A 23793-nucleotide genomic window follows, 5' to 3' on the forward strand; every position below is an offset into this window, starting at 1 on the left:
GCCCGGAGGCCGTCCCTGGCTTCCCCCCAGGCCCCAGCTCCTCTTGCCTGGGCCCGACTACCACGGGACGCCACAGCGGCTCGCGAAACAGAACAGTCGCCTCCGCCGCCTTCTGCTGCGCCTCAGCTTCGTCTCCAGAGGGCTCTCCGGGCTCTGGGGGGGCCCCAGCCGAATGGCGCTGAGTCTCTCCAGGCCCCACCGCTCCCGCAGCTGCTGCTCCGGGCTGCGGCTCCACTGCAGGCCCCGACTCCTCCCCGGCCTCCGCTCCGCCTCCCTGAGCTCCCCTCGGCCGCTGCCACCCCCGCCTCCCCGGGTTAAGGAGGCGCCGGGCTGGGGCTGTGTGAGAGTGTCCGGAGAGACACTGAGTGCGTAGTTTATCTCGAGAAGCCCGGTGGCTCAGAGGACGGGGACCCCCGCTGGCAACCCAAGCCTCGGCCTTCTCAACGTTGCCGCTGCCCCCCGGGGCCTTGCTACGCCCCAGAGCTACCTGCAGGTCGTTGGACCCTAGGCCCTTTGGGCACTGACAGAGGAAGCTTCTTGTTGCATCTCCCAGCCTACTGGGACAGCTGTTGAGGCCCCTGCATAACTGTCACTCACCCAGACAGTGTTCATCTGCTCCAGCTTTAGGACACAGGCTCATCCCGCCCACCTGATGCTGCTTCCAAATAGTCACTTGCCTTCACAGCCCTCACACCTCTGGCAGGTGACCTGCTGCCTTGGATGGGCCGCTCCCCATCATCTTTTTGGCAGAAATGTCATTATACCCCTCAATCATGTAATAACTGTCATGCTCCCACCCAGACACCAAGTCTGCTCCTACCCCCCTGAAAATTCCGTTCTTCATTTTTAATAATCTTCCCTCACACTATGTATTTATCAATAATCTACCACATTAATTTCCTCAAATTTTAAGAGGCATCCACAACCCTTTTAAAATCTTGTTGTTGCCCCTCCAACATGTTACAATTAGCTAAAAACATACATAAATCCCTATGAATTACGTACAATGTTGTCTCATTTTCACCTACCTGGCTAAAGTGAGTTTTGTGTTGATATGTTGCAAAGCTCATTTTGGAGATGCAGACTAAGACAACTGTCCATTATTTCAGAAAATTAAAGGAGACTTTCCAGTGAAGTAAATTATATAATAGAGCAAATACTCCAAAATGCATGTGGGAGAAAGAACAGCTATTGTGGGAGATCCCCCTTAATCTAAGACCAATTATGTAGGCAGACCACTACCACACAGATATCTGAAATGTACAAACACATAGCAGCCTCAGGTTCCCTACCTCACATGTAAGATTCACTGTATTTTATAATCTCTTCTTTCAATAGCTAGTTTCTTATTTGCATTTCTCTGAACACTGACAGTACTATAAGGCATGGAGACATTAAACAAGAGTAGGGGAAAAACTGCATTTTCTGAGTAGATTTTATCTTTCATGAACTGTAATATGAGAACAATGTCTAGGATGGTAGAGGGACTGTTGTGAGATTTAATGCTTTTGCAGGGCTTACTTTATTCTTGTATCTGCTAGAGACTAATTGCATACTATCAACAGGCCAAAATCTATGCCAAACTCCCATGCCTTCATTTCAGAATGAATTAACACTCACAGGAATTAACACACAACCCCATTCTCTCAGGGTGCTTGTGCTCTTCTCCCAGACCAAATCTTTGTTTTACTTTTATGCCAGCAGTCCATGAGCAGGCAGTAGCTCATTTCCCGATGGTGTTATCTACTCTCCATCAAGGAGGAGGATTTCTTGTCCCTTTATCCATATTACCTTCTCATTACAGATCACTTTATAGTCTTCCCATTCATTACCATGGCCAATACCCTTGTCTTTCCTCTCACCTCCACGGGCCACGGCACAGCCCTGTCCCATTCTGGTTTGTTTTTTTTTTTTTTTTTTTTTTTTTGTTTGTTTGTTTGTTTTTTTCTCCACAGTCTCATTCCAGCTCTGGCACCTGAACTCCTACATCTTTTGCTTTCTGCCTGCCCTTAGGACTGCTCCTCACAATCACAGCAGCAGCCCTGCCCCGCCCCAGGCATGCACCCATTGTTCAGCAACAAACAAACCATCAGTGTGCTGTTGATGCTGTCTGAGCTGAAACCAGGGCACCAAGAGAGCATAGTACAGTGCCAACTTAAGTTATGGCAAATAATATTCTGCATTTTGATACACTGGCTAAACACAGACCTGTGAACAGAGAAAAATATGCAGCCATGTTTTCTGTTTTGATACAGGAATTTGAAAATAAGTTCCAGGATTGAAAAAAAAAAAAAAAATCAGGTTTTTTTTTTTTTTTTTTTTGTATATTTGCAACTTTATTTTCATTCAACATAAATACATTTTTCAAATGGAATGTATAGAGTTGCCTTCAGATATTCAACTCAGAAATATGATTGTGTCTTTTCACCAAAATTTTGTAAGAGAAAAATATCCCTTGCTTCACAGTCATACTTTATTCATGTCATCGCTTTTGGCAGTATGCACATTTGTGAGCAACTGCTGTCAAGGATGAAGAACAGGAAGAGTAAAACTTTGTAAAAGTTTTCTGATGAGCACTTTGAGACCTCATGAAGAATTGCAGCCACTGCCATTGAACCAGACTGATGCTTTAGGTTCACAAAAACAAGGTCAAATATTCCACTAGCTTTATGTTTTTGCTGCTTTCTCTCTTTTTCTAAAATCACCTTAATAAAAATATTAAACGTTGAAAGTGTTTTAATACTTCTACACATTAACTATAGTGTATATTTTATGAGAGCTGCTCCATAAGTAATGCCTCCTATTTTATTATGCTGGCCCATGATGTCAGAGGTGGATGTTGGCAGTATGGCAGTAGTGTCTGAACCACCCAACAATATTCCATTAGATTTTGTTGCCGTGCAACAGATGGCAGCAGAGGGGAAGTCTGACAGAATGGCATCTGCCACTGAAGTGTATATGAAGCAGAAGTGTGTCACTGAACTCCTCTATGCAGAAATTAAAGCACTCACTGACATTCATCGATGCTGAAAGTTAATGGATACCAAACAGTGGATGTGAGCACAGTGAGGCAGTAGGTGGCGCATGTCAGCAGTGGCAACGGTGGGTCACCTCTACTGGTGCAAGTTTTGACGAGCATGGCATCCAGGCTCTTGTTCATCACTGGTGCAAATGCATAGCTAATGGTGGTGAGTATGTTGAAAAATATTGTTTTGTAGCTGTGAATTTGCTCTAACAAGCAGAGTTACCGTGCTCATTTTATCTTTTACAGTTTCCATGGCAATAAATAGGATAACAACCTACATATGTGCAGTCCAAGACAATTCTTCTTCACTCAGTGTGGCCCAGAAAAACCAAAAGGTTGGGCATCCATTCCTTGGGACACATCTCAGAGCTAGATGGTATTCATTACACCCTGCTATTTCCATACAAAGCCCTACAGTCCTTCTCTAGCTAGGATCTGTGTCCATATTGTGCATAGACTCCTTATGACTCAAAAGACAAGACAGAAGCACCATTTTGCTGAGAGGCACTGATGAGAGGTATCTGCATATTGTTCAATTTGTAGCCAACTGCAGAGGCATTGGAAAAACGTAGCTGGACTCCATACACTCCAGGCATCCCATTTGTGTTTCCTATTTATTTTCCCTTTAAGTTTTTATTGTCTTCTTCACCAAATTCACATCTAAAATATTCCCTGCTTTTTATAGGCACCAAATGATCTTACTCCACTACTTGAAAGAACATAAATACAAAAATGACATGAAATACAAAAAGGGCCTTTGAGAGGCAGCTATGCATTGCAGAAACACATAGAATCATAAAATAACCAAGATAGGAAAAGACCTCCAAGCTCATCTAGACCAAACATCCACAGTATAGAGAAGGGTCTAAAACTGAGCACAGCACTTGAGGTGCAGCTTCACCAAAGCTGAGCACACGGGGATGATCACTTCCCTGTTCCTGCTGGCAACTCTGTTTCTAATATCAGCCAGGATGCCACTGGCCTTCTTAGCTATCTAGGCACACTGCTGACTCATGTTTAGCTCAGGATTGACCAACAGCCCCAGTTCCATTTCTTCTACACAGTCTTCCAGCCATTCTGCCCCAAGCCTGCAGCGTTTGCTGCTTTCTCTCTTTTTCTAAAATCACCTTAATAAAAAGGTAACAGCGTCTGCTGTTGTGACCAAAGTGCAGGACCTGACACTTGGTCTTGTTGAACTTCATCCCATTGGCTTCAGTCCAGTGATGTTGCCTGTCCAGGTCCCTCTGTAAGGCCTTCTTACCCTCAGGCAGATCAACACGTCCTGGTGTCATCTGCTTACTGAGACTTACTGAGGGTGCACTCAGAGCCCTCATCCGGGTTATCAATAAAGATATTGAGCAGGACAGGCTGTCTCCCCCAGTACTGACTGCTGGAGAGCACAACTCATCACCAGTTGCCAACTGGATTTAACCCCATTCATCACCACCCTTTGGGTCTGGCCTTCCAGCCAGTTCTTTACCCAGCAAAGAGTGTGCCTGTCCAAGCCATGGGCTGCCAGCTTCTCCAGGAGAATGCTGCAGGAGACAGTGTCAAAGGCTTTGCAGAAGACTAGGTAGAAACTAATGGATCATGACCCCATTATCATATTTAGTGTTTTCAAAGCCAAAAGAGCCATCCCAAAGCTTCTCCATACTAAAAATATAGGAGGACAGATTGAAAAAAAAAAATGCCACTTGACTGAATTGCTCATGCTTACTATATATTGAGTTGCTCTCCATCATATTTGGAAAATCATGGCTGTCCAATAAAGTCCCCCATGACTGGAAAAAGGGAAACATTACTCCCATTTTTAAGAAAGGGAGAAAGGAAGACTCATGGAACTATAGGACAGTGTGCCTAACCTCTGTGCCTGGGAAGATCATGGAGCAGGTCCTCCTAGAAGCTATGTTAAGGCAGATACATACAAGACAAAGAGGTGATCCGAGACAGCCAGCATGACTTCTCCATGGGCAAATCTTGCCTGACCAATCTGGTGGCCTTCTATGACGGACTGATGGCATTGGTGGACAGGGGAAGGCTGATGAATGTCATCTATGTGGACTTTCATAAATGCTCTGACATGGTCTCTCACCACATCTTAATGGTTCTGTGCCAGTCACAAGTGGTGTCCCTCAGTAGTCAGTCTTGGGACCAGTGCTCTTCAACATCTTCATCAATGACATACACAATGGCATCGAGTGAACTCTCAGCAAGTTTGCAGATGACACCATGCTGAGCGGTACAGTCAATATGCTGGACAGAATGAAAGCTGTCTAGAGGAATCTGGACAGGCTGGAGAAGTCGGCCCATGAAAATCTAGTGAGGTTCAACAAGGCCAAGTGTAGGGTGCTGCACTTTGGACAGGGCCGTTCCAGGTATTTATACAAACTGGGGGAAGATCTCCTTGAGAGCAGCCCTGCAGAAAAGGATTTCGGGGTCCTGGTAAACAAGAAGCTGGACATGAGCCAGCAGTGTACACTTGCAGCCTGGAAGGCCAGCTGTCTTCTGGGCTGCATTAAAAAAGGGGTGGCCAGCAGGGAGAGGGAGGTCCCTCTCTATTCAGCTCTTGTGAGGCCCCATCTGCAGTACTGTGTCCAGGCCTGGGGCCCCCAGTTCAAGCTCTTGGAATGGGTCTAGAGGAGGACCATTAAGATGATCAGAGTGCTGGAGCACCTCTTCTGTAAATAAAGGTTGAGGGAACTGGGCTTGTTTAGCTTAGAGAAGGCTCCAGGGAGACCTCATTGTGGTCTTCAATATTTGAAGGGGGATATAAACAGGAGGGGGAAAGACTGCATCTGAGGGCGGATAGTGATAGGACAGAGGGGAATGGTTTTAAACTAAGATAGGGGAGGTTTAAGGTAGATCTTAGGAGGAAGTTTTTCACAGAGAGGATGGTGACACACCGGAACAGGTTGCCCAAGGGGGTTATGGATGCCCCATCCCTGGATGCGTTCGAGGCCAAGATGGATGTGGCTCTGGGCAGCCTGGGCTACTGGTTGGTGTCCCTGCCTGAGGCAGGGGAGTTTGGTTTTTGGCAGTTAGGACAGTGAAATGATATTTGGAAAGGAATGATCTTTCACACCCTGGCTAAATTTCCACTCCTTCCATTTGCAACCAGTAATAAGCACACACTTCAGCAATCTAGCAAATGCATAATATGCAATCTAGCATAATAGCATTCTAACATCCCCGAGGGTTGTTTCCTTTTCCAAAACCACACCTTACTTAAAAAAAGATCTGATATCTTTGTACGTAAATATAAATAGAAATGTACTTTTATTGCTAGTGCTATCTTCTCTGAACCTTTTTCATGGCATTTTGCAGAAATGACGTACACCTTCTTTACATGTACCCATACATAATGATGGGTCTTTAATATTTAAGAGCCTAGAGACAGTGGTTTAGAATCAAGCACTTTATAAATACAAGTTTGGGATCTTGATTACTAAAATGGTTTTGAACACAGCATTTCTGACCAATGCCAACAGGACCTGCTGGGAGATCGGGCCATGTGAAGTTGGACAAGCACCTGGGGATGTATTTACTGGCTTCATCTTTCAAATGCAACTGCTTTGGCCCAGCTGCTATTTGCTGCATGCAGTAACTCCATGCCTCAGCAGGAAGAAGCCTTGTGTAACAGGCTCTTATCTGCTAGTGGTTAAAACTAGGAGATACCTCCTTCTGCACCCAGCTCCATTACCACTCCCCACAAAGCAGATCTATTCTCTCTTCGTGGTAGCATGTGCAACAGGCTATATAACTTTGCATCCTACACCACAGGCCTCGATCCCAGCGCTCTACAAGCAGAATGCTGTAACAGAGCTAGACCTGGGCCTGGACGAAGCCATGACCATCCCGGAATGCCCGTTTACCCATCGCAAGCTCCTGCCCATCGGCAACTTTTCCTGACGCCTCCCGCGGAGGGATGGCGAGAATATCGCACACCGGAGCCACCTTAAGAGCGAGAGGCACCACCGCGCGCCGCGCCACAGCCGTGCGGCCCCGCCCCGTGTCGCATCCCATGGGCAACAGTCACGGGCAAGAACGCACCGCCCGCGGGAGGTCCCTGAGCCCGGGACCTAGCGGCGGAGGGCAGGCAGTTTCTGAGAGCACCTGGCGCAACGCCTTTACCGCCCCCCCCAGCTAGTGCCTTCATTCCATAGCTCATCGGAGGGAGGCGGGGCAAAGCTAGCCCGCAAACCCTCTCTCTGATTGGCCCCTGCATCCATCCATCAAGGGACGAAAAATTTGCTTTGTCAATTGGTCATGGCCCGAGAGAAGGCCTGACAGGAAGGCAAAGGAGGTCTTATTGGTCGCCTTCAGCTAATCAGTCAGATGACACATACAGGCCTGCGCTGCCGCCCACAGAGACCCAGACGGCGCACCACCGGCAGCAGGGCTATTTGTTATTGCGCAGAGGGGTCACTTCCCGTCTGGGTCTCATGGCTTCCGGTTAGCTCTGCGACCTGAGGCGGGTTCGGTCGTCCTTCGGAAAATGAGCGGTGCGTGCGTGGAGAGGGGGGCCGCGCTGCCTCCGCCTCCCTGCGCATGTCACGGCAAGGATGGCGGCTGACTGGGCGGGGCGGAGGGGACTGGAGGGGAGGGGAGATCGTCGTCGGGTGGAGCTGAGCGGACAGTCGGGAGTAGGCGGGGAGGTGTGGCGTAGTGATGTGTCATCTCCGCGCGCAGAGTTCCACTGGGAACTGCGGCCCTGCTAATCGCACCGTAGTGGCCGGGCCCAACGGCGGGGCTGCGGTGGAATCGTGCGCCGTCTGGGGCTGCGCTCAGCGTAGAGGCTGTGGGGGAGAAAGTCGCCTTTTCTCTTTTCTCCTCCTCCTCCTTCTCCTCTTCGTAGAAAACAGTGGTGGCAAAATGGCAGAGAAGGAGCTCCATGTCTGTAGTAGCAGTGCCTGCGCTGAAGTGGAGTAGCGCTTTTGGAGTTGCCAGGCCCTCAAACTCATGCTCTATAATTAATTTAAACATAGTATACAGCACAGGAGTTGTGATGACATAAGGAGCGATGGTATCTGTCTTCCTATTTTGGTTGTATAGGTACCATATGGGTGGGAATAAAGCCATTATATGTAGCTTAACTTGCTCAGCAGATATAAATTAGTTCAGTGAGTGAAATGTAATCTTGTCACAGGGAAATTCCACTTGGGCTCTCAGTATGGGGCTCCGCTTTGTATACTTTAGTGTACATAGTGTGCCAGTATAATCTTGCAGGTTTATATTAAAAAAAGGAATTGGTCCTACTCTAAAGTTTAGTTTTAGTACTGGGAAAAGGAAACTGAGCTTTCCAGATGGAAAGAAGCCTACCTGTCTCTTGCCACACACAAAAGCATGGACCTGTTGCTTTCAAAGGGTATCTATAACTATGTGAACACTTCCCTGAAACTGTCAGAAGTCTCAGCTAGTGGCTGGGCTTTTGATACAGAAAGTCCTTTTGAAAAGGAGGAAAGCCCCAGCCTTGAGTTCTCTGATGGTTTGCCCTTTCTTTTCTTTGAATCCAGCTGTAAAGGCTCTGTGCCATCGCAAATCATGACAATAGTCATTTCAATCTACAACTGCACTTTAATGTGCTTTGAAGCAGGTTGTTCAGTGGACTACTGAACTAACAAAGGCTGGTTTCTTATCAGTTTTGGTCTTGTTTGATTCTTTGACATCTGATAAGATACACATTCCAGCTGAAACTTTCTTCCTAATTAAGTGCATTTGTAAGACCTCTTTTCATTCTTGTTCTTTTATGCTTTTTAAGCTAAGGTTGTACTGTGACCTTTCTCTCTACAAGGATACTAAGTGTCTTGAACTTGGTCTTGTATTATCATGAACTCTACAGTAGAGTTCTCTACTTTTAGATCTTTGCTAGAGTGTTTTATTCTTCTTGTATCTGTACAGCAATGGTTTAAATCTGGTTTGCCTGCTTTTTCCTCAATCTTTCAGACAGATATAGTGGCTGAAGGTAGGTACTAGATCAGGAGAGGGCTCATTCCTAAGGATCATAGGCAGGAGATTGTCGTCTGCCCTTTTTTAAAGAAAGATGTGGTTGCATATTTCTCTTAGGTCAATGCTGTTATTTTCCACCTTTGGGTGTTCGAGGGTAGTTGCTTTTTTAAGTTGGTTGTTGTTGAGTCTCCCTTTATTGTTAAATATTCATGGGTATAAAAATAAATGTTAGGACATTCATTCAGTATACGGGAGGTACCATCAAGGTACAAAAAGACAAATACTGGGAAATAATTGCATGTTCAGAATGTGGTACCTGACAAAAAGCAAAACAAAGAGAAGTCAGAATCCTGATCTCCCACATACAGGGGGGAATTGTTTTAACTGGGACAGGCTGAGGGCGCTGGGCTTGTTCATCTGGAGAAAAGAAGGCTGCAGGGTGACCTCACTGCAGCCTTCCAGTACCTAAAAGGGGCCTATAAACAGGAGGGGAGGCAACTTTTTGAAAGGGTAGATAACAGAAGGACAAGGGGAAATGGTTTTAAGTTGAAGGAAGGAAGATTTGGGTTGGATGTGAGGGGAAAGTTCTTTACTGTGAGAGTGGTGAGGCGCTGGAACAGGCTTCCCAGGGAGGTTGTGAATGCTCTGTCCCTGGAGGTGTTCAAGGCCAGGTTGGATGGGGCCCTGGGCGAACTTGTATTAAATGTTGAGGTTGGTGGCCCTGCCTGTGGCAGGGGAGATGGAGCTTGATGGTCCTTGAGGTTCCTTCCAACCCAAGCCATTCCGTGATTCTATGCTTTGTCTCCCATCAGCTTTATTGGGCTTTCTGTGGCTTAGATGTGTCGTGAATGGGCCTTCTGGACAGATTAGTGGGGGAAATTTACGCTAAGGTATCTTGTTCTGGAGCTTCAGCTCAAGCTGAAAAGCTTGGAGGGTAAAGTCAGAGCTTGCAGTCAGCAAGTACTTTCTTGTAAATAAGTAACACTTAAATACAGATTCCTCTGCAACTTAGGTGCTCTTAAGACTACAAGAACAGCAGGCTGCTGGAGATGGAGGAACTTTCTTAGGAAGAGCAAAATTGCAGGGATGTCAGTGAATGAACTGAATATGTTTCAAATACATTTTCAGTTAATACTCTTTTTCATTCAGTGTGAAACATCTAAAAAGTTTTCCATAAGAAAATGTTTCCATGATAATTATAATTTCTTGAATCCAAAGGTTTACTTACTGCTACTTAATTAAGAATTATGGAGTACTCACAAGTGAAACATTTCAATAGTTAGACAAACTGACAATAAATAGGAGATGTTTGGGTCCTAAAGCCTGCTGAGCTGCTGTTACAGATGTTATGTTACTATAGCCTCATTGTATTTATGGGAATGCTTACTTCTGAATCATTTTTATATGTGGAAATGCTTTTTAGCATGAGCAAGAATTAGAAAGATTCTCCTCTGAAAAGTTGTATATAAAAAGATAACTTTCTTACTCAGCAGTTAAATTGCCTAGATGTGTTCTGTCTGTCTTTCAACTTGACTGAATTAATTTTTACCCTTTTTCTTGCTTGTTAGCTCTACGGAGTCAAAATAGTTGAGAGATACTGCTATTCCTGTTTTGAATCGACAGAATTATGTTCTTAAGTTTCAGTTATTTTCATTGAATAACTTAAAAGATCAATTAGTAGCTTAAAGAAAAGTCCTATTTTGCGTATTAAAGTCTCTATGCTAGGTAGTGGTGCCAAGGAAGGAAAGTTACGTTTTCACATCTCAGGACTGGTAGCCATGAAAACTCTCTCTACCTGTGTGGACAGAATGTGCTGTGAAACACTGAATGGAGAACTACCATAAGTCCCTTTTCAGAGAGCTTTTGCACTATAGAGACACTGAAGTGCACAAAGTCTGATTAACAGTCTGTCTACCACTTCAAAAGCAGATGGTGTGAAAATGCGGGCAGGATATAAAGCCGATCGCAATAGCTCAGACTAATGAGCAGTTCATGCTGTTGCATCCTGAGAACAAGGCACCAGAGTTAATAGTAAAAGATTAAAAGCCTTACAAGTGCTCCGTATACATACAATATCAGTCATAATAATAGTCTTGAATGACATTTAGGAAAGGGACAAAACTTTTTTATTAAAACATTAAAAAATTAGCAAGAGAAACATAGAACTAGTGGGATGATTGACCTTGTTTTTGTGAAATTAATGCATCGGTCTGATTTGACAGTAGTGTTTTCATTCTCAGTGAGTTTTCAAGGGGCTCATCAAAAGAGATTTTTGATAAAATTTTACTCTTCCTGTACTTTATCTTTAATAATCACAAAATTGCAGGAGTTGGAAGGGAGTTGTAGAGATCACCAAGTCCAATGCCCCTGCTAAAGAGGTTTCTCTCTGATAGGTTGCATAGGTAGGCAACCAAATGTGTCTTTTCATTTCCAAAGGAGACTCTATAACCTCACTGAGTATTCTGGTACTCTGTCACTTTCACTGTTCTTCCACATATTTGCATGGAACTTCCTATGTTGAAATTCTTGGCCACATTTCTTGTCCTATTCCTGGAAACCACTGAAGAGAGTCTGGCCTCATTCAATTATCTCCTGCACTTTATAAATATTGATCAGATCTCCTCTTAGTCTTCTCTAGGATGAACAGACTCAGGTATCTCTACCTTTCTTCATATGAGAGGAAATGGCTCTAGACCATTTATCATCTTTGTAGCACTCTCTGCTGGACTCTTTCTAGGAGATCCCTGCCTTTTTTGAACTGGAGAGCACAGAACTGGGTGCAGTATTCCAGATGTGGTTTTACCATGGCAGAGTAGAAGGGGAGGATCACCTCCATTGACCTGCTGGCCACTCTCGTTTTAATGCATCCTGGGGTACAACTGGGCTTCTTGGCCACAAAGGCACCCTGCTGGCTCATGGCTAACCTGTTGTCCACTGGGACATCTGTGCCCTTCTCTGCAGGACTTCTTTCCAGTGGGTTGGCCCATAATGTTTACTGATGCATGTGGCTATTTTTTCCCAGGCTCAGGGTTTTACACTTGCATTTGTTGAACCTCATAAGGTTCCTCTTTGAATAAGTAGTCTTGATTATATTTCTATGTCAAGGAAGGGTTCAGCTGTGAGATGATCACTGCACTTTCACAGACCATTTCACATGGGGCAGAAGCTGATGCTGGAGCACCAGCATCCAAATGGAGCTAGAATGTGGCTTGCTTCTCCTGAGATTTCCTGGGCTGAATTATTGGGAGTGACAAGATGTCATGTGTCATCCTGCCTCCAGGAACACTCGAGTAAGAGATACACTAGGTCACCTGTGCCTGAGTGGTAAGTCAGCTTGTTACTGTTCAGGCAAGATGGTTTTAAGGCTGGGTATTGAAACAGTCTAGAACTGTCTAGACTGGAGCAATTCTGCAGAAAGGCTGGCATGGAAGAGAAGTGCAGTGACAGGGCTTGAGCAAGGAGCTAAATATAGCTGGGAGCAAATACTGAAGGAAGACTACAGTCAAATGCCATTAAAATGCCTGTCTGCTGGACAGACTGGATCGCTGGGCTGAGTCCAGTGGGATGAGGTTCAACAAGACCAAGTACTAGTCCTGCATTTTGGCCATAACAGCCCCAGGCAATGCTACAGGCTTGGGGCAGAGTGGCTGGAAGACGACTGTGTAGAGGAAACAGATCTGGAGGTATTGATTGACACTCGGCTAGCAGTGTGCCTAGGTGGCCAAGATGGCCAGTGGCATCCTGGCTTCTATCAGAATTAGTGTTTTGCCAGTAGGAGCAGGGAAGTGATCATCCTCCTGTACTCAGCCCTGTTGATGCTCAAGCAACAACAACACGTATTCCACACCAACAACACTAACATACTCCTCTCAGCTGTGAAAAAATTGTGATGATGGCAAGAATTAGGGACTGTGGAATAAATACAGGTGAAGAAGCACCTTTCAAATAATAGCAGGGCTAGTGAAGGAGTGAATCTAGGTATTTATTCTAGTTTTCCAGGCTCTCTTCAGTTATCCACCAGATGGCAACAGAAATCTATTTTAACATGGCAGGAACACATTGAAATCCAACTGTTTTCCTGGATAGATATACAGGAGGACTGCAAAGCCTGCACTCCTTTAAAAAACAAACAAACAAACAAACAAAAAGAAAAACCACGTGGGGGGTAGGGAGGAAGAAAGATAAAAACATTATTTTGTTGTCACTGGACATGGTAGACATAGCTTTTTACTCAGTTGGCTTTTTAAGTGAGGACAGTGAAGAAGTGGTAATTGGCAAGCAGAACCTTCTCTGAAAATCTGCAGTACAGTGTGCTCTGCAGCCTATGTGGTGCTACCCTGTTGGTGATTAAGACTAGTGTGGTTATGGTACCCACACTGCAGTCAACCTCTGCTGGCTATGCAGATGTATTCTTGGTGACCCAGAAACAGAAATAGCTGGAGTGGATTCAGGACAGGCATTCAAGACAGACTGATTATCAGGCTTTGGGAGAGCCCCTGGGTAATTCTGTATAGCTAGTGCCTTTGCAGAGCTTCTCAGGAACCCAGAGGCGAGGGACTGAGTCACTCCATCACTGCTGGGAGGTTTAGCCTCTCATCAAACTTCATCTTCTCTGGCAGCCTCAGTCAGCATTTTAACCTCAGATGACTGTTGCCATGGGAACCCATTTGCTCTTCCTGCCATGCCATTCACTTGTCCCTGGCAAGCAACCAGCTGTGAGTCAAACACTGGGATAAACCATCCATGCCATCTGCAGCCTCTGGTGCTGAGCAGCAGTAGTCCTGCCTGTCATGCCCTTCCGGTCCAGCAGCAGGTCATTTCCTCTCAGAAGTGCAAACTCCTTGTCCCAGTCTGAAGGCATTGCTTAGCAATCCCACCGAGATGAGCAGCAGAGCCACTGATTTCCTGAGGCAAAAAGCCCTTGGATTTTGATGTCATAAATCACTATCAGGGTACATCACCTTCACAATCTGTTCTGGAGCTCTGTTCAGAAGCAGACAGCTGCAAACAGCATTCCTCCAGAATCGTCCTCTCCTGTTTGGGACTGACAGAAGCGAGCTCGTGGAAGAGGGGCTCCTGACCTGGCAACTGGAGATGATCCAGAGCCAAGGATGACCAGCCCCAAGTCCTGGCAGCACTTCCAGGAATGCTAGGGTGCCGCAGTTCTTGAGAAGGCTGAGAAAGGCAAGCGGGGTGCTTGGAGTGCGCCCACTGCACTTACAGGCCCCTGCCTCTTCCTTGGGCTTTTCTCACTATCCTTCCCCTCCCCTTCCTCATGCTGTGGAGGGCTTTGTCCCCAGACAGAACTTTCCACGTGCAGGATTGCCTTCTTCTTCCAGCTGGTGCTGCAGGTGGCTGCAGTCAGTCAGGCTCTCAGCAGGCAGCAGCGGAGCTGAAGCTGTTTTCGAGGAGAGCAGCGGTTGGGAGTTCCCAGGGTTGCAGGAGAGCCTCCGATTCCAAAGGGGGAACAGTGGGACAGTTCTGACTGCTTCTGCCACAGGCTGGAGGTCTGAGGAATGCATGTGGACTGAAATGCTTAATGAGATTATGCCTGAAGAGCTGTTGAGAATATGTAGCTAAAAAGCAGGGTAAGCTAAATTTGAAGTTGAGAAAAAGATCTAGACATAGAAACCTTAGGAAAGGTGGCACTTGGTTCTAATTCTCATAAAATCACAGGAAGGAAACTCTGATACGTCTGCAATTGACTTATGTCATACATTGTGGATCCCCTGGGAAAACAAACAAACAAAAAATCAGCAGAGGCTTTGATGTAGCCATATAATAGTGCCTTTTGTATTGCACCATCAACAGAAAGCTGTAAGAAATTTTACAGAGATATGCACAGCAGGGGAGCGGGCCAAACAGCAATTCACGCATGTTAAACCAAGATATTGCATCAGTACTTCTTTAAGCACAAAGGGATGAAGCAAACCAAATAACACTATTCACACTATTTAACATTAGCCACAAGACATGAACATATGCGTAGGTAGTATTCTGTAAATGAAGTCCTCAAGGGTTTCCATTCATCATTTTGTTTTAGCTTCTGCCCCTTTTAAACATCAGTGAAAGAGAAAATCCAGGCCACTGCAGGAAAGTGCAAAGTGCCATAAGGAGATGAGCATGTTGTGTTATATTAATATGCATTTTAAGACGTAGAAGAGCTGTACATTTAGTAGATTTGGTGAGTTGACATCAAAATGTGACTAGTAACACAAACCAAAAGGCAACGTGATTTATTCCCCTTGTAATTCAGCCATCCCTAGCCTTATGTAAGCTGTGTTTCAGCAGACAGCAAAACTTCAGTGGCCATTGAAGACTTGCCGTCCCAGTGCAAGAGGGAGTGGGATGAGCATGATCTGCAACCCCTGCTTTGCCCTCACCAGGTCCCTGGGGGCAACAGCTGGTAGAATGGAGTGCTGGGGTGGGCTGCTCTGCTTAGTGCCTGCTGCTTCATGCTGCCACCTGCACTTGTTTAGAAGACACTGAGGAGGTGGAATCAGGCCTCAGCCCTATCTGTGAACTTTTACCTTCATGTTTTCACTCCAATTTTATTTTCTAATCTCTCTCTTTTGTTTCCTGTATGATTAGCAGCACTCTTCCCAGAACCTGGCCTCACCTTATCCCATATCTAAGTTGCAAAGCAAGTCTTTTGTTGATTCTTTTTTTTTTTTTTCCTTATTTTTTCTTTTAAAGTCTTTTGGGAAGGAGTGATAAACTTAGAATGAGAAGTGATCAAATAGTAACTTAAATACATGCAGAAGGAAAATGTCAAAATAAAAAAAGCCATATGATTTGCCTGAGAGTGGCTAAAAATCATGTTGTGGTAGCAGATTCTGAAGAGGAAAAAAAATAGGACTTGTGTACTCTTTAGGGCGATGGAAAAGTTTTGCAAAAGAGCCTCTTTGGGGCAGAAAGAGAAAAAAAAGAAGGATTCCAAATGACAAAGACCAGGACAAAACTGAGGAGAGACTCTTGGAAAGGATGAGTCAGAAATTGATAGAAACTAAGAGAAATGCAAAGAAACTTAATTTTCTTGCTTACGTTAGGATTTAAGGTGTCTCTTACAGTTGAACTTGATCCATTTAACATGACTTAAAACTAGCCTACTGTGCCCATTTTAGACTGGTAAAACGATTGGGCTATCCTGTGTAGCTAATATCACACCTTAATCTCAGTATAGATTAAACCAGGTAAACAGAGAAGGAGGGAGTTGTTGAACAAAAATGATGCTGGAAAGGAAGATGAGGATGGAGAAAAGATGATGTGGAAGGAAACTTGCAAATGCAAGGAAGATGTGTAATTCACAAAGGGACAACTGCAGGAGCTAGGCAGTGCTGGGTAGAGACTGTTGCACACGCTTGAAGATGTGACCTGTTACAGGGCATGGGGTGATGCATGATCATGAGGGGAGAAGGGGATGCTGGTGGTTCCAATTGCACATTTCCATCATTTTACTTTTCTTTCAGTTTAGGTTGTAGAGGATGCTAAGGTAGAGGAGGAAAGAAGAAGGAATTCCAGTTGTGGAGATGGGGAATGGAGGATAGCAGGACCACAAAAATAGAAAACCTGAAGTCTGTTTCCAGGTATGGCATGACTGACCCAAGGGTCATATGGCAAGGGCACTCCGACCTCTCTCTTGGGAACATAAATTGCTACTTTTGTGATAATTTCTATTTACAGTTGTTAATGTGATATTCTGAGTAAAACACTTAGCAATGACAAATCAAGGCTGACTTTGTTGGGAGAGATATTAACATGCCAAGAAGGTTCCTTTGTTCTAAGGTCCTACTGACGACTATTGCTCATGTTGTCATTGAATCTAAACATAGTTATTTATGAGGAAAAGTAAACTGGTATCTGTTTCAGTGGGATAATTACTCTGCTATGTGCTATTCCCAAATCCATTTTTTAATAGAAAATAAAAATGATCTTATTCACTATTAAATTTTCAGCTCCCCAAACCATTTTTAGCCTGTAAAAACACATGGGATTTTGAAACATATCAGAGGCAGATCGTGTTACCATCAAAGTAGCTATTTATTGTGAAACAGGCTAAGAGTAGATTTCTGTAACAGATCTAAAGCAACATGACTCTCCACAAGAGGAATTTATTTACATCTCTCAAATATGGCCCATTTTGGAACTACACTCCAATAAAGACATATTATAAAATTTCACAAACACCATCTGTCATCATCTGGCCCATGATGAAGTTTGAGGAAGCATTCTTAGGAGAACTTAGTATGCTTTAGCACTGTGGCAGATATCAACAACACTGTTTGTCTGAAAGAAAGAAAATTGTCAGCCTTTTACAAAATTCGAAAGCCAGGGTAACTATGAAGTGTTCATAACTGCTGTATACCTAAAAGCAGAGTCCCTGACCCAAGTGGAGTAAGTGAAGATACCTGATTGCTTCAGCTATGAATGTAAGACAGCTGGCAAGCTTTAAAGGGGAAGAAGTGATCTGTGGTACTTCCAGGTCTTCCTAGAAATAGGACAGCCGGAGAGGTGGAGGAGATTTCACTCTGCCTTGTGGCAAATCCAAAGGCACCAGTGAATGCAACCCACTCTACAGCATACTCACCCTTCAGGAGCCAGCTTGCCCTCACAGAGCCTGTACTGGACCTTCTACCACACATGTGTAACCCGCGGCCCTGCATGGCTCATAAGGGCAGCTCCTCCCTGTTTCGTGGCCAGGTCCACACCCGTCACTCCTCAACAATCAAACATCGGTATGTGATTGGCAGGGGGAGAGCACAGTTCAGGGCTGGCTCAAGTTCCTGCAAATAATGTTCTGCATTTTGATATGCTGGCTAAACACAGCACTGTGAACAGGAAAAAGTACATGTTTCCGTTTTAATACAGGAATTTTAGAATAGTCTTCAAGATTGCAAAAAAATTTCATCTGTTTATGTTTGTGACTCCATTTTCAGTCCACATAAATACATCACCTGCAAACTTTCAGGTGGAATGTATGGAGTTGCAATCAAATATTCAACCAAAAAATCTGATCATGTTGCTTCATTAGACTTTTATATGACTTCTCTTAACAAAGAAAGGTATCCTTCACTTCACAGTCATGCCTTATTCATGTCATCGCTTTTGGCAGTATGCACATTTGTGAGCAACTGCTATCAAGGATGAAGAACAGGAAGAGTAAAACTTAATTAAAATCTCTGATGAGCACACTGATAACTCACAAAGAATTACAGTCAGTGCCATCAAGCCAGACAAATGCATTAGTTTAACAAAAACAAGGTCAAGTACCCCCCAAGCTTCATGTTTTTGTTTCTCTCTCTATAGTATATAATTTACGAGGGCTGCTCTGAAAGTAATGCCTCCTATTTTATTATTTTGGCCTATGACATCATAGGTGGATGTTGGTGGTATGGCAGTAGAGGCTGAACTTTCCCACCAATGTTGTGTTTCATTTTGTTGGTGTGCAACAGATGGCAGCAGAGGGGAAGTCTGACAGAACGGCGTCTGATGTGGAAGTGTATATGAAGCAAAAGTGTGTCAATTAATTCCTCTGTGTGGAAAAAAAGGCACCCACTGACAATCATCAAGGCTGATTGAGACCGAACAGTGGATATGAGCGCAGTGGTGTGTTTCAGCAATGGTGACAGGGACAGTGAGTCGCCTTCACTGCAAACATTACATGTAGGCTCTTGTTTGTCTCTGGTGAAAATGCTGATGGTGATAAGTATGCTGAAAAACATTGTTTTGTTGCTGAGAATTTGCTCTATCAAGCAGAGTGACATTGTATCTATTGTAGTTTCCATGGAAAGAAATAGGAGACGTTACTTTTGGAGCAACCTATGTATATGTGGTACAAGACAATTTCTCTTCACCCAGTGTGGCCCAGGCAAGCCAAAAAGTTGGACACCCATGGTCTAAAACCTTTGTGGAAGTATGGAAGTGGCAGCTGGGAAACAGCAAACTAGTGAACCTTGCAAGGCTTGCAGAGCCTGCGTCTGCCCTGGATGTTTGCTCTCAAGACTGTGCTCCATGCTGCCTCTGTTGGTGTAACTTGACATCCTCATGGCATCACATCAGCTTCAGGCTCTTAGAGAGATCAGAGTGGGAGAAGGAGAAAGCATAGGTGAGAGGAAAGAAAGTGAGGAAGAAACGAAAGAGAAGAAGAGGTCCTGAAGGTCTGGTCTCAGACTGGACCCAGCAGTGCTGGAAATCTGATTTGCTCTCTCCAGTATCAGCCATATTCCAATTCACCTGGCCAGGGAAACACAAGCACCTGTGTTTGGTGAGTGCTTGTGTCTGGGCAGCTCTCTTGTGGGCAGGAATGAGGAGATTAGTTTCTCTCTTTTTCAGAGTGGGAGAAGGTCTAATGGAAGCAGAGGGTTTCAAAGTCCAGCAGATAGCACAGCTAACTCTTCTATACTGCCTTCTACCTTCTTGTTTTTCTCAGTGAAGGCATGTGAGATTATGGTATTGGAAGATGAAGATCCAGGCAGATCTGCTGAAACCTGAAGCCTAAGAGGACTTTGGTATCATGGGACTGGTGACATACATTCTTCCATTCTCTTCGAAATCAAGTTAAATTTATTGGAAAATTTATTATGAGGGGATCACTGTACATGAATGCCATTGATTACTGTCAGGTGTTGCAGCATCTTTCCAGCTGGAGAGGGGCCAGATTGAGGTCATGGCAACTGTAAGATCCTCCTCCACTGATAAAATCTACATTTACCCTATATGCCCTTCTCCCACTGCTTAACATGGCGCTAACTCCTGTGTAAGTACGCACTTGCTCCTATTTTGATTGTGCCTCCCTGTATAATGGATATCAAAATATACGGATGTAAAAACAGCTAAGCAATTGTGGAAACTTGCAGTAGAACACAAGAAATAGCCTTACAAGTAATCTAGGCTAGGTGGACAGAAATTGACATGTATTCTACTGATAAAAATCACAGAATCACAGATAGTATCAGCTTTGTACATTTCCAGCAGGCAAGTAAGGGTTTATGATCCATAACTGTACTTTTCTGCTTCCCAGCACATTATTCTTTTATGCCAGAGGCATCAAGTAAAGGAGCATGGAATCTAGGGTGAATGTGAAACACATTGAAAATACAACGTTTGTAGCAGCTCTGTTTAACAAAGATAACAGCTGTTGGTGTCATGGTTTTAATCCAGGGACAGATCATGAAGTGACTAGCTAGTGAAGCACCACTTTAGGTCTCCCTATTTTTCTGCCTGGCTTAACTGTATTGTAGATTTTCTCTTGGGCTAAACCATGTAATCGCTCCTCACCTGGTTACCGTATCAGTAAAGCAGAATTAATATTAATTCTTTTTTCTTATCTGTGTAGGTCTTGAGATTAATCTTCAAGAAATGGCTAACTCTTACTGCTTATATGCAGTGTTTTCTACAGTGTCATCGTGTTTTGAACTGGACCCTTTCAGAGCGCTAATTAGTTGTATTATAATCATGCCTGGCTGGCTCCACGCTCTGAAAGACATGTCAGCAGTTGTTTAATTTGTTAGTTTCTGCATTATTCTGAGCTCTGTGGGGTAAACTCTGGAACAATTAGGGGAGTAGCTGCCATGGCAAAGTAATTCTTGTTCTTATATCTACACTTGCACAAAATATGATGGGAATCAGAGAGGCTTGAATCTGCTGAATGAACACTGCAATAGTGGTCACACATGTATTTTACTACTACATTTCACCCCACAGTTTAATGTGTTCCCAGAAATCTTGCATTAATACTTGACTAGGAATCAGTTGCAGATCAATCTGTTGCTTATGTAATTCTGAGCTTCACTGCACTTTTAGGTCAATTCAGGATTTAGGATCTCATGTAACTAGCATATTGTCCTACCTTCTCTGATCCAGTGATTCTTCTGAAAGGCTGAAGAATGTGTTATCTGATGTTATCTTCGGACCTCTTAAGGGTGATTAGGCTTGGGGTCCCAAATTCCCAGGGAAAGCTGAACATTTGACATAGGTTATATGAATGGTTGTGGTGCCTTCATTCTTTATGACTTTACAAAGAGCTGCAGAAACTGCACCTAATGCTAGGTATGACTGGGAGATATTTCTTGACCAAGAGGAGCTTTGAAAACCTCCAAGTTAGTGAGTCACTGAAGTAACAGTTTAACAACTGAAGAGAAAGCCCTCCTGTGAATAGTGAGTTCTGCCAGTGTTCTGTCCCTATTTCTCTATGCTGCACTAATTGCTTCATTTTGTTCAAAACCACAGCAAGAGCATCCTTCCCTTACACTGTTACGCAACTTTTACTTAGTTGCTTTCTGAAAGTCAAAAGAATGTAGCCTTCTAGAAAAATAAATATTTCTATATCAGCTGTGCATCTTTGTTTCTCTTTCTCCTTCGTTTGTGTGATTCTTGTTCTTTCCTTCACAGATATACTTCTCTCATATATAGTCTTAACTTGCATATTGTTTTTCTCTTGCTATATCTTTCCTAGCCTTCTCATTTTCTGAAAGACACATATTTTCTTTCCCATGTTCTTTACTGTCAATCTTTCTTAATCCTTTCCATTATTGTCTCACTTGCTGTCTGTGGTACAATACAAGACCTAGAAAGACAGGTGAGAGTTGAAGTTGGAGAAAAAGAATGATGTGGGAGCTGTAGTGACAGAACTCTGGGTGAAATTGAACAGTAGGACTAAGCGGCTGTATTTCACCACCACCTGTTCACACACCTTCCTCCCTTGAGGAAGAAGTTCTCAGGCCCACTTCAGTGTTGCAGTTCACTCTTCTTTGTTCAGCTGCCTATTCTAATAGAAACGAGTAGTGCAGTGCTTGTTATGTTGCAGTCAGATTTCTGTACAGTCTTAGGTGCCTAAATAGACAGTGATATATAGATATAGACAGTGTTAAGGTAATTATACCTAAAAAACTTGCTCCTGGAAAAAACCCACTCAGTGGCTGTCATACACTGGAGGCAAATTTCTGTCATTGCTTTCAGACACCACATCAAATGCAGCATGTGTTATTTTAGAAGAGTTTCCTAGGAAGTCCTTTTACCACTGGAGACAACTGGAATGGTGGAGGCCCTAACAATTTAGTGACAGCAAATTCCAGGTTAGGCAGTGGGGTACATTCCCCTGCAAAGAAGATACATTGGGCCACAAGGCATGAGGTAACATGACCCCTACCTTACCTGGCAAGGATACAGAAAGCAGGTGATCTTGGCTTCTCCCATTTTTTACCACATCCATGATTGAACTTATTATGTTAGATGGAGAATAAGTTTATTATCGGGACTAAAACAGGGAGTTATGAGACCTAAAGAAGAGCTGAAGACCTTATGAAGATGATAGCAGTATGGTGAGAGGTTTGTCCTTCAACAGCAAGATCTGGATTCATTAAGACTATGTTGAGGAATGAAGAAAAAAAAGTTCTGTTAGTGGAAAAGATGAAAATGGTTCTCTGGTTCTGGAGTATTGCTCTAATCATAGAGTTATCCTGCCAATGAGGAAAAAGAGCAGATTCTTCTTTTTCTTTTAAAAGTAAGAAGGGTGAGTGTTGGAGAGACAAAGGTTGCACATCTCCTCTGGGGGGAGACAGCTCCCAGCAATGCTAAGAAAAATAGCCGCAAGAGTTCTGGAATTCACCGATTTTCTCTAGACCTTTTTGTATTGCAGTCCCCCTAACTATTGTCTTTTTTGGACCTGTAGTAATCATATCTTCTTCCTGGTTCTTTGTGTTGTGTGTTGTGTTTAAGGTGCTGAGAACGTGTTTCTGCTGAAGTGCTCAGCATTCTGGCATCTTAGCCTGGAGTCAAGGCCACAGGTTCTACAGTGCTACCAAAATGGGGTATTTGCGTACAAGTCTTATGGATACAATGTGAAATTTCTTACATATTTTGAAACGCTTCACATATTGTTCTGTGATCCCTTGAAGTTTGATGATCTGATAAGGTCTGTTCTGTGTCTGATTCCTGCTGGCTGTACAAACACAACCCAGCAGTACCTGGGGACACTTGGCTCAAAGGCACAGCCCCTGACACTGCCATCTACATTCCCATACTCAGTCTCAGCTAAGCCTTCTTTGGTTTTGGCATTTCTTTTATTTCTGCCACCTAATACTACTGTATTTCTGAGTGGAAGGTGATGGGGATGTCTCCACAGGAGATGCCTGCTCTTGCTCTACCCCCTGAAAAATCTTAATCTATATGTTTTCTTGTTTGGTTGTTTTGTGTTGTTTTTTTTTTTTTTTTTTTTTTTTTTGTTTTTGTTTGTTTGTTTGTTTGTTTTTTGTTTGTTTTTGTTTTTTTGTTTTTGTTTTGTTTTTTTGTTTGTTTTTCTTTCCTCCATTTTCTTTTCTCTCTGTTGCTTAAGAAATTCAGTTTCACAAGGAGTATGCATGTCAGGCTGACTTGCAGTGGAGTATTTGGTTCCTCAGAACTGTAACTGCTTACAAATTGCAAGGCTAAGATGCATACATCTGTGTGTGAATAGGGAGTGTGTGTGTGTGTGCTGGATACTGGTGGGTCCCAAGAGAGGAGAACTGAGAGGAACTCCATGGTGTACTGCAGGAAGAAGGCAAAGGAGGCACCACGAGCAGCATGCGGGGCTGAAGGGCCACTGCAGAGTGGCTAAACATGTAGGGAATGCTCCAGCTGTGTAAAAAAAAGCTGCTCATCATATCAGTCCCCTGAATCCTGATGTTTCGGAGGCTTCCATGCGTAGCACCAGCTCTGTCTCCCAAACACCCTAGCCTGCAGCCTCACTTCTACTGCGCTGCAATCTCAGAGCTGTAACGCAGCGAGGCTCTCAGCCTGCAGAGGACGTGCGAGCCTGCACGGGATGCGCCCAGCTCCCCCCAGCG

General features: G+C 44.1%; 1 long non-coding RNA gene across 1 annotated transcript; it reads left to right on the forward strand.

Moving 5' to 3' along the window:
- The first annotated feature begins 7350 nt into the window (after positions 1 to 7350).
- LOC128089899 (uncharacterized) lies at positions 7351 to 19802 on the forward strand. Its single transcript, XR_008210711.1, has 3 exons — positions 7351 to 7477; positions 16446 to 16557; positions 18750 to 19802. It is a non-coding gene; the product is annotated as an uncharacterized LOC128089899 (long non-coding RNA).
- Positions 19803 to 23793: the final 3991 nt, after the last annotated feature.

The sequence above is a fragment of the Tympanuchus pallidicinctus genome, unplaced genomic scaffold, assembly GCF_026119805.1.
Source record: "Tympanuchus pallidicinctus isolate F22 unplaced genomic scaffold, pur_lepc_1.0 scaffold40, whole genome shotgun sequence".
In the NCBI taxonomy this organism is placed as follows: Eukaryota; Metazoa; Chordata; class Aves; order Galliformes; family Phasianidae; genus Tympanuchus; species Tympanuchus pallidicinctus.